This window comes from Aegilops tauschii, chromosome 7 (assembly GCF_002575655.3).
Source record: "Aegilops tauschii subsp. strangulata cultivar AL8/78 chromosome 7, Aet v6.0, whole genome shotgun sequence".
In the NCBI taxonomy this organism is placed as follows: domain Eukaryota; kingdom Viridiplantae; phylum Streptophyta; class Magnoliopsida; order Poales; family Poaceae; genus Aegilops; species Aegilops tauschii.
This window is the reverse complement of record NC_053041.3, coordinates 110,354,091-110,367,346: the sequence shown is the minus strand read 5'-3', so window position 1 is coordinate 110,367,346 and position 13,256 is coordinate 110,354,091.

Here is a 13,256-nt window from a genome sequence, read left to right as displayed (position 1 = left end):
GGTGGTGCAGGTTCGTGGGGGGACGGCCCTGTTGAGCTGCCCCCGACGAGCCCTGAGCTTTCCTCCAAAACAGGGGCAGAAGCCGAGTTTCTGCCGGAACGAGTGTCTCCAGCGGGAGTAGAGTCAGAGTCGAGGCGACTAGGGTTCCCCCTCCCCATCTCCTGCCGCCGCCGGCCGCCGGCCCCGCGCCCCACCTCCGCCCCCTTCTTCCCTCCCCTCTTCCCCGTCCAGACCCGCCTCGCGCCGCCTCCACGGGAGGTGGCCGGGCGGAGCTCGTGCCCCTCTTCCGCAGGCCCCCTCCTCCCCCTTTTCCTCTCGCCGCCGCCGGCGGTCGCTCCCGGCGCTGGTCCAGGTGGTTCCGGCGGCGGCGGGTCATCCCTTTCCTGCGCGCGCGTGCTCCCTTCCCGGGGCAGGGAGGCGGCGGCGGTGCAGCTTGGCGTGGCTGCGGTCCGGCTGCCCTGCGGCGGCGGCCGGCGGCAGGCGTGGTGTCGGCGCCGCACCTTGGCGGCGGGGCGGCGTGGTGGTGCTGGGTGGCCGTCGTCGCGACCCCGACCCAGATGTGGGCCCGGCGGGCCCCATCTGGGTCCTAGCGGGCCGGCTCCCCGGCGTGGCCTCGTTGTCTGCGGCGCGGTGAGGAGGAGGAGCGGCTCAGATGTGGGGCGTCGGCGTCGACGGCGTGCCGGCAGCAGCGCGAAGACGGGAGCTTTACCGGCCCACGAGGGCTCGGCCGGGCCTGGTGTGCTCCTGCTATTGCGTCCGGACGGCTACCGTCGCGGACGGTGGAGGTGGGGCCCTCCCGCGTGCCGACGATGCCGATGCCCTAGTCCCGGCTCTGATTCTTCGCCGCGCTATCCTCACTTCGCGGTGCCGTGGTGAGACGGCGTGTGGGCCTCATGTCCGCGTTGGCGCAGGGTAGTGGTTGGTCTGGTGGCTGGATCCGGAGCTCCCGAGGTGCGGGTTGGGATCGGGGGAAACCCCTGTCGGCGTGTCCGACACTGGCGCGGTGACGCGTGTGGGCGCCACCTGACCTTCCGGGAGGGCGTTGGGGCTACCCTTCCTCTCGCATCGTCGTGTACCGGGGGAAACCCTTGGCAGCAGCGTCGTCATCGTCGCGATCCTTCTTGGAGGTGTTGATAGGTGCCGGCGCTCCGGAGTCTTGGAGCCTAGTGGAAGATCCTGGTGGGCGCAGTGGTCGCGATGCTTCTTCGTTTTTGTTGATCCGCCGTTGTCGGCATTTGTTTCTTTGTTCTTTCTCTGTCGTTTCTTTTGAGCGTGACTGTGCTGCTTCCGCCTCAGCACCTATCCCTGTATGGTTCGGTTGGTTGCTTTGTATACAAAGCGGGGGAAACCTTTTTCGGTAGTAGAGTCAGAGCCTCCCATGGCTCCTTCTTGCCGATCTGCGGTCCAGCGACTCACCTCCTTTGTTCCCTGGCCGTTGCTCACGGGCTCGCCTCGCGGTCCTTCAAAGGCGTCGAAGCGCCGGAGCCACGCACGCAGCCATGGCAGTGCTCCCGTCGAGGGCTCCGTGTCGGCCCTTAACTCGCTGCGCGCGCGCTCTCGGGAGACGAACCTGGCAAGCTGGATTAGGAGCATGATGCACCAGATGATGGCGTTGATGCGCCGTAGTCCCACACCTTATTGTGTTCGATGAGGAACAGCCCGCGGAATCTCCAAAGCCCGAGCCTAGCGCCAGCCCCGCCCGTTGCCGCCCCTGCCCACACACGCTCCGGGGTGGCTGAACTACTTGTCCTCGATGCGCGTGAGCTTTTCTTCCTCTGCCAGGTCCAAGATGGCGAGCGACACGTCCACCACAGTGGGGATCCATTCAGAAACACCTAGTAGTATCCTAAATCAAATATAAAAATATCAGGGCGCACCGTCCGGATACCTAAATGTTTGCAGCAAAAGAAATCGAAATATTAGGAGCCCGCAGGCCAATTGGGTTAATTGTTGTACAGTACTTCGTCCGTCAGGAATTATTTGGACCGATGTGTCCGAGCTGTGGCGCCGGGCTTCCACAGGGTCCGACGTTGCGCCAGCAAGACCAGGTGGCGGCTAGGGTTTCACCCCGGTCGCTCGCAGGAGCGAGGCATGAAGGGAGGGAAGGGAAGGGTTGTCTGTAATTATCTGATATCTAGTCCATCACGATGAGATTGTGCAAACTACTAGATACTTTTCTTAGATCGGTTAACTCTTTTTTAGAATTGGTTGACTGCATAATCGAGATCAATTGAAGCCTAATATGTTATGCTTTACAAAATCCGGAGTGAAACACCAACTTTGGCATGATTTTAGAGCTACATCTATTTAATATAATATAAATATAGTTTTCTTTTCCATTGTCAAATAGTACTCACTAGTTTACATAGGGATCGAGTACATCTTATGTTTTATCCTTTTGTTATACATTTCAGACTTGACCAGGATGTCATTGGAAGATTGTTTGACATGCTCAGGAACAACCCTTACTTCCGAAGGTTCCGGAGTCTCGACTAAGTGGAGCATATCGTGAAGCATCGTCTCTCTAAACACCGACCTTGGCGTATACAACTTGCAGCTGTGTACTTTCATGTGGTTCCGTAGGGTAACACGAGCATGTCACGAGTTGATTATGTAGAGCCAATAGTGTTGGATTACCTTGCGATTGAGTTCAAGTTGGCAATCTCAATTTACTAGCAGGAAAGGTGCTAATCCGACCTAAGGAGGTACAAGGAAATTGTAGAGATAGACTGCATGAGAGGCTACTGTGTCTACTGAGCAAGGCTTCCCTTATTACCAATGTCTCCGATTCCTACTGATTTTGGAAGCACATTCTTCATTGGCTTCTATCATGAGTCTCCGAACTAGTATTACCCCCTTTTCCCGTCGACGAGCAACCTATTTGATTGGGGCAAAGAAGTGTGGCTAGTATTTACCATCTCCATGTTACTACTTGCATAAGGATGGGTCAACATATGCAGCCACGGCAAACAACATGGAGGTTGTTGGGTCAGTACTATCTTGCATTGGTTTCATATCATAACCTTCTTTAACGAACAGCTGGACCAAACGCTTCTATCGTTGTTGTTTTATAAGTAGTCAGGCTCTCCGGGGGACTCACCTCCTCCGTTCCCTGGCTGTTGCTCACGGGCTCGCCTCAAGGCGTCGAAGTGGCTTAGCCACGCACGCAGCTATTGCAGCGCTCCCAACGATGGCTCCGTGTCGGCCCTTAGCTCGCTGCGCGCACGCTCTCCGGATACGAACTTGGCGAGCTGGATTAGGAGCATGATGCACCAGATGATGGCGTTGATGAGGAACATCCGGCGGAATCTACAAAGCCCGAGCCTAGCGCCAGCCCGTGCCCACACACGGGTGGCTGAACCACTTGTCGTTGATGTGCCTGAGTTTGTCTTCCTCTGCCAACTCCAGGATGGCGAGCGACACGTCCTCCACAGTGGGTATCCATTTCGAAACACATAGTAGTATCCTAAATCAAAGATAAAAAAATACCGGGGAGCGCCATCCATCGGATACCTAAATGTTTGCAACAAAAGAAATCGATATAACAGGACCCCACGGGCCCATTGGGTTAAATGTTGTATAGTACTTTCCCCGTCAGGAATTATTTGGACCGATGTGTCCGAGCGGCGGCGCCGGGCTTCCACGGAGTCCGGCATTGTGCCAGCAAGACCAGGTGGCGGCTAGGGTTTCCCCTTGTCGCTCGCGGGAGCGACACATTTGTTAGATCGGTTAACTCCTTTTAGAATTTGTTGACTGCATAATCGAGATCAATTGAAGCCTAACATGTTATGCTTTACAAAATCTGGAGTAAAACACCAACTTTGGCATGATTGTTGGTCGTAGAGCTACACCTATTTAATATAACATAAATATAGTTTTCTTTTCCATTGCCAAATAGTACTCACTAGTTTACGGGGGGAGTACATCTTATGTTTTATCCTTTTGTTATACATTGCAGACTTGGCGAGGATGTCGTTTGAAGATTGCTTGACATGCTCAGCAACAACCCTTTATTCCGAAGGTTCCGGAGTCTTGACCAAGTGGAGCCTATCGAGGAGTATCGTCTCTCTAAACACCGACCTTGGTGTATACAACTTGCAGTTGTGTACTTTCATGTGGTTCCGTAGGGTAACACGAGCATGTCACGAGTTTATTATGCCCAGCCAATAGTGTTGGATCACCTTGCGATTGACTTCATGTTGGCAATCTCAATTCACTAGCAGGAAAGGCAATCCGACCTAAGGAGGTACAAGGAAATTGTAGCGATTGACTACATGAGAGGCTACTGTGTCTACTGAGGAATGCCTTCCTTATTCCCCATGTCTCCCATTTCTACTGATTTTGAAAGCACATTCTCATTGGCTTCTATCTCGAGTCTCCAAACTAGTATTGCGCTTTTTTTTCCCACCGAGGAGCAACCTATTTGATTGTGGCAAAAAAGTGTGGCTAGTATATGTATCATCTCCATGTTACTACTTGCATAAGGATGGGACAATATATATATATGCAGCCACGGCAAACAACATGGTGTGTGTGCTTGGAGGTAGTTGGGTCAGTACTATCTTGCATTGGTTTCACAGCCGGATCCTAAACGCTTTTATCGTTGTGGTTTTAAGCAGCACAAGTAAGCTTATATCTTTAAAACAATGATAAAGCTCCCATCGGTCTAGGGTGGATTACACTAACCCTGATTAATAATTTTTCAGTTTTACCATTTGGTTAATTATTTCAACTTCTTTAGATAGAATAAAAGCTAGAACAGTTCAGCAAGCACCAATTTATCCAAGTGAAGTGCATCGTCGTAGGTCCTCGAATTATTTCAAAGGTGTCACATAGGTCATCGAATTACGAAAAGTGCCATCCAGGTCCTCGAAGATCCTCCAAGTGCAATAAGTGTGTACATACACATGTCACCTCTGAAATAGTCCGAGAACCTACGTGACACCACTGAAGTACTTCAACAATATCACTTGATTAAGACTTGGTTACGTCTGAGTCGACTCAGACCTGGTCACATCCATTATTTTATATGATACAACCCACTTGAGTTTTTTCATGAATTTTTGGGAGAGGGATGCTGGAACCATGTCTTGCACAGTTCCATACTACAACCTTCCTTAGCTAAGGCATGGGCGACACAATTTGCTGATAGTCTCGACCAATTAACCCTACATACCCCTGGAGACCAAAAAAGCCCTTTAACTTTCTCAACTATATATGTATATAACTCACAACCCCTTCGTTATTGGTATTAGTAGAATGCCCATACTGTCGGAGTAATGGGCCACGGGTAGCCTAACCCGAATCCCTGAGCCTTTCAAGACATTGGGCCAGCTGCGCCCCACAAACATCCAGAATGAAGCACCGCCTTCTGGTGGCCGGCTGGCTCAAGTGGCCGGCTGCCAGAAGACGGCCAAGCTCCAGAAGACGGCACCAAGACAGGCCGACTCCTAGCAGGCGGCCTCCAGAGAGGCCGGCTCCTAGCAGGCGGCCCACGGCGCCCTCAGAGTCTGTGCCCCCATTAAGAAGACAAGACAGGATGTGGCTACAGTGTAGGCCATCACCCCCATATCCAAGGCGAGGCGCGGCCACAGTGCCCCATACAGGCGGAGATCTCCGTACGACGCGGCACTGTTGCCGCTCTGCCCTTGACGTCACTCCTGTCAGGCGGAGCCCTGTTCCCACGACGGCCTGTCGGTACGGCCTGCAGGCAGCGGGCCCTACCAGGCAGCGAGAGTCCGGAAGACGGCGGAAGCCTGACAAGTCGGACCCGAGGGAGGCCGGCCTCTAGGAGGCGGCCCACTCCTCCCTCGGGGTCCGTGCGCCATTAACCAGATGAGACACGGTGTGGCTACAGTGATCTCCCACCAGGCGACGGGACTGTAGCCACGCTCCCCTGACCAAGTATGCGTCATTAGCATTACAACTACAGTAACCAGCAGCCGGCAAGACCCACGAGCGGCGGGAGCGGCATGTCAGCTCCGTACCAGACCAGTCGGCGGGGCCAACCAGGCGGCGGGCCCCAGCAGCCGGCGGAGAAGCCGGCGACCAGAGTCACTGACAGCCGGGTGCTACACCCGGTCAGATTACCATTGTAACCCTGGGAGGTAGGCCTATATAAACCCCCCTGGTCACCCATGCAAAGGGTTCCCAACCTGTTAGAACTAGACTCACACATAGAGAGGGGAGAGCTAGCCTTGCTTTCTCCTACCTCTAGCATACAGCTCGAGGAGCACCATTGTACTCACTAGTGCATTAGTGATCATGCGGAGACCCCGCAGAGCACGACTAGGGGTGTTATCTCCTAGGAGAGCCCTGAACCTGGGTAAAGTACGCCGGCGTTCGTGTCTATGCCTCATCCCGCTTCTGGGCACCGGCGACGTTCTACTCGCTCCCACCATGATAAGCCATCCTTTGGCATATGTCGCACCCAACCCCCGACATTTGGCGCCCACCGTGGGGCGAGGTGCACCGTCGTCCGGAGACCTGCTCTGGACGGGAACCCTGTTCCTTCCTGGCGAGCGCAGCTAGCCCGGCACACCAGACGGCGTCTGCGCCGACGCGCTGCATGGTGCGGAGGTCGCCTGCGCGGCGAGCTGCCTCGCCGATCTTGTTGGCGAGATTCGCCTCTCCGACGAGCCCGTATCTGACGCGGGCACAGACGGCCCCGAGAGTCGCCTCGTCAGCCTCCTCGACCAGCTCCACGTCGTCAGCGAGCCTGTTGTGGACTTGGAGTCGGTTGGCTCCACCGACCCGACGCTTGTCGACTCCGACACGGCGTCGCTTGACGCGTTCCCCACCAACGTGGTGGTCTACGACGAGCCGCTTCCTCGCGAGCACAGCGGCGGAAGCACCGTCACGGAGGTGCTTGTCATTAGCCATGGCGAGCACTCTGGCGGAGGTGCTCGAGACCCGCTCGAGGCGGCGCTGCAAGACCTGGCTGCGCCCATCCTAGAAGACGTCGACGCCGAGACGCTGGAAGCACGCCGCTTCCAGCTCGTCGAGAGCGCCAAGAAGCTAGCCAGCATGAGACGCCTTTCGGAGGCCTACCAGCGCGAGATGGACCACGCCGTTGGCGGCACGCCGGCTCCTGGAGGGCCTAGCCGCATCGGTACGGTCCAGCTGCGCGGCGCGGCCATTGCCAGTATGTTCGTGGCGGATCGCCCTGTCTACGCCACGCCCGCGGAGAATATACGAGCTGCCCTGGCGGCAGCAGACGAGCTGGACAAGTTCAAGGGCGACGAGCGTCGCCTCATGACGGAGCGCGTCCAGCGGCTCATTGACGCGGCTGCCGAGCAGCAAGAGGCCGGCTGCCGCGCTGAAGCGCCCAACCGGCGGAACAACGATCCGCCTCCTCGCCGAGATCAAGGCGTGACCTCCCAGACGCCGACTAGTGGCGTCTACGATAGAAGAGACAAGGAGCCGGCTGCCAGCCGCAGCTGAACTCGCATCACCATCGAGCGCGACCAAGACGGCCGCCCGAGAGCAGTGGAACGACGGGATGATTGTCCGCCTCCCCCTCCCCATCGCAGGGAGAGGCGCGCTTCCCCGCCGCCTATTGACCACCCGACACTCGGCGATCGCCTTGGCCGTCGAGAAGGAGTCGGAGAGAATGATGCCCGCCATCGGATCGACCGCCTCAACCGATCCCTGGCGCTAGAAGAAGACGCATTGGGCGCGTCCTGTTTTGGCCCCCGAATCCGAGATGAGCCCTTCCCCAAAGGGTTCACGCTCCCAAGAGATACGCCCAAATATACCGGCTCCGTGAAGCCGGAAGACTGGCTGGTCGACTACTCCACGACCGTCAGCATAGCGTATGGAAACAAGCGAGTTGCCGTGAAGTATGTTCTGCTCATGCTCCAGGGCATAGCCCGGACATGGCTGAACAGCCTGAAGCCCCGCAGCATCAACAGCTGGGTTGATTTCACTGAAGCCTTCATTCGCAACTTCACCAGCACGTACAAGCGACCGCCCAAGCCTCGACAGCTCTCTTTGTGCGTCCAAGGCCCCAACGAGTCGACTCGCGACTACCTCACGTGCTAGGCAGAGTTGCGCAACTCATGCGAAGGCGTGCATGAGGTGCAGGCTATTGAGTACTTCACCGCCGGGTGCAGAGAAGACACTCTGCTCAAGCACAAGCTTCTCTGCGACGAGCCGACGACCCTCGATGAACTGCTGATCATAGCGGACAAGTACGCCACGACCGACTCCTCCATGAAGGCGGAGATTCAAGTCGATGCATCCGGCAAAGTGGCTCCTCAAGCTCCTCGGACTCCGGCTGGTGACACCAGTCGGCGTCAACAACAGAATGACAACAAGCGCAAGGCCACGCAGCGGGCTTCCACAAGCCGGCAGGTAGCGACAGTCGAAGACCAACAGCCGGAAGGGCAGCCTCTACCCAAGCGTCAGAAGGGCGGCAAGCCCAACTGGTTGCCCGCCTTCTCGTACGAGCAGACTCTTGATGCACCCTGCAAGTTTCACAGCGGCGCGAAGCCATCCAACTACACCACTCGGAAATGTCATTGGCTCACCAGAATCGCCAAGGGTGATGGACTCCTGCCTCCTCCGCCTGCCGGCCCGTCGCCTCCTCCTCCCCAGTAGCCGGCGGCTCGGCCAGTGGGCGCAATACAAGATGAGTATCCTGAAGAGCATGGGGCTTACGTCGTGTTCACCAGCATGGCCGATGATAAGCACGGCAGACGGCAACGACAGCAAGAAGTACATGCAGTAGCATCAGAGACCTCAGAGTTCATGCATTGGTCTGAGAAGCCTATCAGTTGGAGCAGAGCTGACCACCCGGACGTGATGTCCTCTCCTGGTTCTTATGCCTTGGTCTTAGATGCGACCTTCGCAACGGAGAGGCGGGCCGCTCGTTTCTCCCGAGTCCTGATAGATGGCGGCAACAACATCAACATCCTATACCGTGACACTATGGAGAAGTTGGGAATCAAGCAGAGGCAGCTTCAGCCCAGTCGGACTGTATTCCATGGCATATTTCCTGGCCTTTCCTGCTCACCAATCGGCAAGATCCAGATAGATGTCCTCTTCAGAGAAAAAGATCACTTCCGCCGAGAGCTAGTCTAGTTTGAGGTGGTGGACCTTGAGAGCCCCTATCATGCGCTACTTGGCCGGCCTGCTCTGGCCAAGTTCATGGCGGTCCCCCACTATGCCTACCTCAAGATGAAGATGCCAAGCACCAAGGGAATCTTAACCATAGTCGGAGACTACAGGAAGTCGTCCGCTTGTGCGGCAGACAGCAGCTGGCTAGCTGAGTCCCTCGTGATTGCAGCAGAGAAGTGGCTCCTTGACCGGGTTGTGGCAATGGCAGGCAAGCAGCCGGAAATGTCGCCAGATGATGACCCACAAGTATAGGGGATCGCAATAGTTTTCGAGGATAGAGTATTCAACCCAAATTTATTGATTCGACACAAGGGGAGCCAAAGAATATTCTCAAGTATTAGCAGTTGAGTTGTCAATTCAACCACACCTAGATAACTTAGTATCTGCAGCAAAGTATTTAGTAGCAAAGTAGTATGGAAGTAACGGTAACGGTAGCAAAAGTAATATTTTTGGGTTTTGTAGTGATTGTAACAGTAGCAACGGAAAAGTAAATAAGCGAAGAACAATATGTGAAAAGCTCGTAGGCATTGGATCGGTGATGGAGAATTATGCCGATGTGGTTCATCATGTAACAGTCATAACATAGGGTGACACAGAACTAGCTCCAATTCATCAATGTAATGTAGGCATGTATTCTGAATATTGTCATACATGCTTATGGAAAAGAACTTGCATGACATCTTTTGTCCTACCCTCCCATGGCAGCGGGGTCCTATTGGAAACTAAGGGATATTAAGGCCTCCTTTTAATAGAGTACCGGACAAGAGCATTAACACATGGTGAATACATGAACTCCTCAAACTATGGTCATCACCGGGAGTGGTTTCGATTATTGTCACTTCAGGGTTGCCGGATCATAACACATAGTAGGTGACTATAGAATTGCAAGATAGGATCAAGAACTCACACATATGCATGAAAACATAATAGGTTCAGATCTGAAATCATGGCACTCGGGCCCTAGTGACAAGCATTAAGCATAGCAAAGTCATAGCAACATCAATCTCAGAACATAGTGGATACTAGGGATCAAACTCTAACAAAACTAACTCGATTACATGATAAATCTCATCCAACCCATCACCGTCTAGCAAGCCTACGATGGAATTACTCACGCACGGCGGTGAGCATCATGAAATTGGTGATGGAGGATGGTTGATGATGACGACGGCGACGGATTCCCCTCTCCGGAGCCCCGAACGGACTCCAGATCAGCCCTCCCGAGAGAGTTTAGGGCTTGGCGGTGGCTCCGTATCGTAAAACGCGATGAATCTTTTTTCTCTGATTTTTTCTCCCCGAACACGAATATATGGAGTTGGAGTTGAGGTCGGTGGAGCTCTAGGGGGCCCACGGGGTAGGGGGCGCGCCCAGGGGGGCAGGCGTGCCCCCCACCCTCGTGGAAAGGGTGTGAGCCCCCTGGCCTTGATTCTTTCGCCAGTATTTTTCATTATTTCCAAAAATAATCTCCGTGAAGTTTCAGGTCATTCCGAGAACTTTTCTTTCTGCGCAAAGATAACACCATGGCAATTCTGCTGAAAACAACGTCAGCCCGGGTTAGTTCCATTCAAATCATGCAAATTAGAGTCCAAAACAAGGGCGAAAGTGTTTGGAAAAGTAGATACGACGGAGACGTATCAACTCCCCCAAGCTTAAACCTTTGCTTGTCCTCAAGCAATTCAGTTGACAAACTGAAAGTGATAAAGAAAAACTTTTACAAACTCTGTTTGCTCTTGTTGTTGTAAATATGGAAAGCCAACATTCAAGTTTTCAGCAAAGATTATGAACTAACCATATTCACAATAACTCTTAGGTCTCATGTTTACTCATATCAATGGCATAATCAACTAGTGAGCAATAATAATAAATCTCGGACGACAACACTTTCTCAAAACAATCATGATATGATATAACAAGATGGTATCTCGCTAGCCCTTTCTGAGACCACAAAACATAAATGCAGAGCACCTTTAAAGATTAAGGACTGACTAAACATTGTAATTCATGGTAAAAGAGATCCAATCATAGTCATACCCAATATAAATTAACAGTAATGGATGCAAATGACAGCGGTGCTCTCCAGCTGGTGCTTTTTAATAAGAGGGTCATGACTCAACATAAAAGTAAATAGATAGGCCCTTCGCAGAGGGGAGCAGGGATTTGTAGAGGTGCCAGAGCTTGATTTTGAAATAGAGGTAAATAATATTTTGAGCGGCATACTTTCATTGTCAACATAATAACCAAGAGATGGCGATATCTTCCATGCCACACACATTATAGGCGGTTCCCAAACAGAATGGTAAAGTTTATACTCCCCCTCCACCAACAAGCATCAATCCATGGCTTGCTCGAAACAATGAGTGCCTCCAACTAACAACAGTCCTGGGGGAATTTTGTTTGCAATTATTTTGATTTGATTTGCATAAAGCATGGGACTGGGCATCCTGGTGACCAGCCATTTTCTCGTGAGTGAGGAGCAGAGTCCACTCCTCTTGAGAATAACCCGCCTAACATGGAAGATACGGACAACCCTAGTTGATACATGAGCTATTCGAGCATACAAAATAGAATTTCATTTGAAGGTTTAGAGTTTGGCACATACAAATTTACTTGGAACGGTAGGTAGATACTGCATATAGGAAGGTATGGTGGACTCATATGGCATAACTTTGGGGTTTAAGGAATTGGATGCACAAGCAGTATTCCCGCTTAGTGCAAGTGAAGGCTAGAAAAAGTCTGGGAAGCGACCAACTAGAGAGCGACAACAGTCATGAACATGCATTAAAATTAATGAACATCGAGTGCAAGCATGAGTAGGATATAATCCACCATGAACATAAATATCGTGAAGGCTATGTTGATTTGTTTCAACTACATGTGTGAACATGTGCCAAGTCAAGTCACTTGAATCATTCAAAGGAGGATACCACCCCATCATAGCACATCACAACCATTTTAATAGCCTGTTGGCATGCAAGGTAAACCATTATAAGCTCCTAGCTAATTAAGCATGGCATAAGTAACTATAATCTCTAATTGTCATTGTGAACATGTTTATTCATAATAGGCTGAATCAGGAACGATGAACTAACCATATTTACAAAAACAAGAGAGGTCGAGTTCATACCAGCTTCTCCCATCTCTATCAGTCCATCATATATCGTCATAATTGCCTTTCACTTGCACGACCGAATGATGTGAATAATAATAATAGTGCACGTGCATTGGACTAAGCTGGAATCTGCGAGCATCCAATAAACAGGAGAAGACAAGGCAATATGAGCTCTTGGTTAAATCAACAATAATGCAAATAAGAGCCACTTTAACAATTTCATTATGGTCTTCTCCTATTGACCCCCAAAGAAAAGAAAAGAAATAAAACTATTTACACGGGAAAGCTCCCAACAAGCAAAAGAAGAACGGGAAATCCTTTTGGGTTTTCTTTTAATTATTACTACTACAACAAGAAAATAAGCTAGCTAAAAGCTACTACTAATTCTTTTTTAGTTTTTCTTAAAGTTTTTCAAACACACAAGAAGAAAGCATAAAAAGGAAAATAAACTAGCATGGATAATACAATGAAAGAGTATGAGCACCGACAACTAGCAATGAGTGTGTCAACATGAATGTAATGTCGGTGAGAGATACGTACTCCCCCAAGCTTAGGCTTTTGGCCTAAGTTGGTCTATTGCCACGGCTGGCCTGGCGGATATCCAAAGTTATAGTTGGGGTCGTACTGAGATGCTGTAGTTATTGCATCATGGGCTGCAGCTTGGAGGCGAGCTATCTCAGCCCTCCTCTCATACTCGTTCGCCTCCTCCCTGGTTATGAAATACCTCCCCTTCGCCTGAAAGTCAAAGAAAGTAGGAGCAGGGAGAGCGACGTGATAGGTGCGTCGTCTGTCAAAGATTAGTCGGTACTGGAGGAACTGATCGTTCCTCTCAACAAAACGATGACGAACCATAGCCTCATAATCTAAATAAACAGGAGGCAACTCAATATCATACTCACGTATGGGTATATTAAGAAAATTAGCTAAACAAGTTGCATAAATTCAACCAAACAAATCTCCATTAAATCTATTATTATGCAACCTACGTGCAACAATGGCTCCCAAATTATAATGTTTATCTCCTAAT